Source organism: Hordeum vulgare, chromosome 1H (genome assembly GCF_904849725.1).
Source record: "Hordeum vulgare subsp. vulgare chromosome 1H, MorexV3_pseudomolecules_assembly, whole genome shotgun sequence".
Lineage (NCBI taxonomy): Eukaryota > Viridiplantae > Streptophyta > Magnoliopsida > Poales > Poaceae > Hordeum > Hordeum vulgare.
The window spans coordinates 266,311,488-266,316,489 of NC_058518.1; positions in this window are offsets into that span (position 1 = coordinate 266,311,488).

Consider the following 5,002-nt stretch of genomic DNA (forward strand, 5'->3'; position numbering starts at 1 on the left):
TACAACTAGGGGGGGTGTAAGTGTTGTGTCGGGTCTTGGCTCGTCGATCAGGGATCGAGACTCGACAATAAAGCGGGGCAACTGGACTAAGGGGTCAGAGGGGATGCCTGCTCCATCTATACTAAAAAAATTAAAGATACGGTACTGAGAGTAGTAGTTCATCAATAATTAGGCTATGCATCAGATATAGGAGCTAACTACAATAGTAGCAAAATTCTAATGCCAGCCTGAGGGAGAAAGAAATAGGCGATATAGGAAAGATCAAGGGGGGGGGGTTTCTTGCCTTGTTGATCTGCTCCAAAGGGCTGGTTGTCACGAGGGTAGATGTACCTCGCAGCAACCTCAGTCTCGGGGTCTACCGGTAAGAAGAGGGGGGAAGAAACAATAAATATAAACACAGATGCAATCAGTAAGCATGACATGTCATAGCAGGGTTAGGCATGAGCTAACGCAGTGCTATCCATCATAGACGGGTCGGGAAAATATCAGAAGATATTTCCCGGGTCTGTGGCTACTACCTGTCACATGGAAAACGAAGGAAAAGTTCCACGTTTGTTATGCTAGGGACGGATGACACACAAACGGATAGTGCATGCGGGTTTGTCTCGTTCTACTAATCAACTTTCATGTTCAAAACATTTTCATGTGACTTACGGTTTATTTTATATTAATTTTCAAAGTTTTATTAATTATTTAGGGATTAACAGATTTAAATAATTCGGTAATAGTTATGACATCAGCGGCCAATAGCGGGGTTGACTCGTCAAATATGATCAGTGGGTCCCATGTGTCATAGGCACAATTAATATTAGGGTTAAATAAATATTTAATCAAATTACATAGTGCGGGGTGGGACCGAGTTGTCATACACTATTTAGGCTATTTAATTTATCTTAATCAAGAGATTACCTAATAACTTATTTGATTAAATATAGCTAATCTTTAAACATTATATTTAACTAATTACTTATTTATTTATTATTATTACTTTATTATCATTACTATCATTCTTTCTTTAAATATTAAATCCTAATTATCCAAAACAATAATTAATGCTTAAGTAATTAATTAATCTAAATAAATTAATTTATTAATATTAAATATTTATAAAACTTTTTTTTATTTTTATTTTGCATGTTTTTAGGAGGGACCCCACGTGTCATTTGGTGGGAGTTGTGGGGCTCATACATCATTCGAACAACGAGATCTACATACTCTATGCTACACGCACACACATCTTGTACACGTAATTGTATCCATACATACAGATTTATATACATACACACATGCATACATCTATCCATCTGCACAAGCATACACTTTTACACACATGGATACATTGCATACATATATATATATATTTACACATACAAACATTTTTAGTTTCCTTTTCTTTTACATTACACAATTAACATGGGCTAATCCACCCCTCTCCTGTATAACAGGAGGTAACGAAGTGCAGGGCGAGGTGGTGAGGTCGCCGGAGACCGGGGAGGCCAAAGGCGGCGCATGGGGGCGATGGCCGGAGCTACGGGGGGAGAGGGTGGCAGGAGCCATGGTGGCTCACCATCGTTGTAGAAGAAGACGTGGCTCAAGGAGGACCGATGAGGGAGAGGCGGCCGACAGGGTGGAGCTATTGGAGAGGAGGAGGCCGGCCACTGGTGCTCGTGGAGGTGGAGGGCCGGCGAGGAGAGCGGCGGTCGGCGGGGTGTGGTGGTGTGGTTCCGTCGCGGGGCTGGCAGAGGAGGGCCAGCCGGTGGTGGGGCCTGCCCGGAGGCAGTAGAGGCGACCGGACGTGAGGGTCGGAGGAGGAGGGACTCGGGCGAGGAGGAGGTGGCCGTAGGGAGGCGGCCGCAGGAGGCTAGTAGAGGGTGTCTTCGGCCGGTGAGGAGGGGCTTGGGGCGATCTAGGGGAGGAGAGGGAATGAGCCAGGGGCTCGTTTCGATCTGCTAGGACGAGGGGAGGGCTGAGCGAGGGAGGCTCGATGGGGAGAGGAACGAGCGACGGGCGAGAGAGGCGGCCAGATGGAGGGCCGCCAGAGGGCCGGCCGGAGGAGGCGGAGGGAGGGGTATCAGTGGGGAGGCGCTGCTGTGGGCTCGTGAGGGAGAGAGAGGGAGGCCTTGGTGGGGGTCTCGGGCGAGAGAGACGAGGGGCAGGAGTGAGTTAGGTGGGGATGGGTCCGGGCGAGCGAGGGAATCAGTTCCCTGGCTCATTCCTGGCGGTGGTGGAGAGGGAGTGGGGTGTGAGAGTGGTAAGGTTTGTGAGGGCGTTTAAATACCCCCTAGGTATATTAGGTGGGCTGGGGGTGTTGGGCCAGTTGGATGTTGGGTTGGGCTGGCCGGCCTAGTGGGGTGGGGAGGGGTTTTCCTTTTATTTTTTATTTTTATTTTCCTGTTTTAGATTTATTTTAGTTTAGTGGATTTAAACACTTCTAAAATTGTTGATTTATCCAAGACAATTAACTATACATTATTTTCTGTAATAGGAACATTTTAGATTTCGTGCGTGAAACTTTTAAATCTTGACATTAGATTGCATTTGAATTTGAATTTCAGTCTGGATCAAATGAAGATTAGCAAAATGGATTATCACAACCCAAAGGTTATTGTAGCTCGATTACATGGATTACTGTAGCGCAAATACGGGGATGTCACAACTCTCCCCTACTAATAAGAATTCTCGTTCCAAGAATTAAGAGGTAGAAGGAAAGAGTTCAGGATATTCATGACGAAGATGATCCTCGCGTTCCCAAGTGGCTTCATCTTCAGAATGATTTGACCACCACACTTTAAGGAACTTGGTGACTTTGCGATGAGCCTGACGTTCAGCCTGATCGAGAATGTGGACCGGATGCTCTTTATAAGAGAGCTCTTGTTGCAGCTCAAGCATATCATGATCCACTGCTCGAATAGGATCCTTGAAGCAGCGACGGAGCCACATGGAAGACATCGTGAACCTGAGAAAGGTTCGTCGGCAGTTCCAATTGATAAGATACTTTTCCACGCCTTTCGAGAACAGTGCAAGGACCAGTATAGCAAGGAGCTAACTTGTCCTTGATCCCAAAACGGTGTGCACCTCTCATTTGTGTGATGCGAAGATAAGCCTTTTCGCCAGGTTGATATACCATATCTTGATGATGGCGGTCACAGTGACTTTTCTGACGAGACTGAGCAGCCCTCAGATTCTCATGGATAATGCAGACTTGATCTCCAGCATGTTGGATTATATCCGTACCGAAGAGTTAGTGTTCCATTGAACGGTGGATCTGGAAATTCATACGAAGCAAGTGTAAAGGATACTTTGGAGTCAAAGATGTACAAATAGTCAGGTTTTGATCATGTGGAACTTGGGTTATGGGTCCACCATGTGGGCCGAGAGTAGGCAGAGGGGTGAAATCTTGTACGGTATTGGTAGCAAGACATGTCAGAGGATAACCTATCAGTTATGTTGGCAAGAACATCGGTACCAAGGGCGGGGAACGAATAGAACCATTTTCCTGCTCGCTGAAACAAGGCGGACCAATAGGCAAAGTTCTCGTCCACCGGCGGCTACCGGATTGATATCCACAATAGTAACAGGGTCTTACTGACATAGTTGGATACCAAAGTTGTTACCTAAGTAGGGGATTAACACTGTTTAGATAAGTTATGCCACATGAAAAGTCAAACCGACCAATGGACAGGAAAATATGTTCAAACACAGAAGTTTTAAAGTATACCATTCCCGAGGAAAAATAGGGTATGGTATACATGATAGGTCATCAAGTAAATAACCATTTAGGTAAAGAGGAAGAAGAATCATGATGTTTACTCATACCATACGGGTTGGATAATCGATCAAGAACAATTTAGCATCGCACTTCCAATGTTCCTGTTGACAATTGAACTACCACATTCGCGCTTCGAGGTAGCAACAACATGGTCATCAGATAAAGGTTGGACTTTGGGTACACAAAGTATTCATCAAAAACAACTTATAAAAAAAGCCATATAGTTTCCGCATGGAAGATGGCGAATCTTACATATGGAAAATTTATAGCAATAGGTCCTTCGGCCACGTGTGTTGGACAAGAGATCACCGTACTGGGTTACATAAGACCAAAGTTATAATTATTGGAAAATGTTCCAACCATCATATATGCCCGAGATTCAGGTCTGATTGGTGTACGGATACCTTAGTCTCAGGGTGCCTGAGAAGAAAAGGGAACCACCAAAAACAGACGAGATGATAATGCATGATTATCGGGATATGAACTACGGAAGCAAGTTTTGGATCATGGGTTGGATTGTAAGACACATGAACACAATGTCAAGACATTCATGCCCACGTGGAATTCTTACAACACAATACAACTTAGTTCTGATTTGAGAACCCTCATCAAGGATATCGAGGTCCTTGTGTAAGCCTCGATTAGCTCTTATGAAGGAACTTCTTTTCCTTGATAAAATCAGTCAGTGGCTTGGAGTGCTAAGAGAAGTTATATGAAGTGAAGATAGAAAATCTTCAAAACATACAACACTTCGCACATGCGTGAATGATTTAGGATGATCCTATAGGAAGCAAAAAAACTTCCATATATTCACGGCGATAAGAACGCGCATGAACTTTGGAAAAACATTTCTGCTATTAAACACATTCTTCATGAGCTAGGCACAAGTATAATGCTTTCAAGAGCTTCATCGTGGAACATGGAGAAGTCGAGGGTGTGGCTAATGGGCTCAACAACAATCCCTCAAGATTTTGACAGGGATGAATTTCCAAAATTATAATATCAATGAGATAGCATTTCTCAAGTCAACTGGTATAATGTCGTATGCTCGAGGGAAAAACAACAGTTAAACATTGGTCAAAGGGTGCACTCGGAAATACTGAATGAGTAGCACGACCATTGCTTAGAATGGTGAGTCGACATCCGACACACCAAGAATGAAACAATTAGTTGTTATCCTCAAGGCAATAGGGTTGCCAGAAGTATTTGTGATCACACATCAAAGTTCACTTG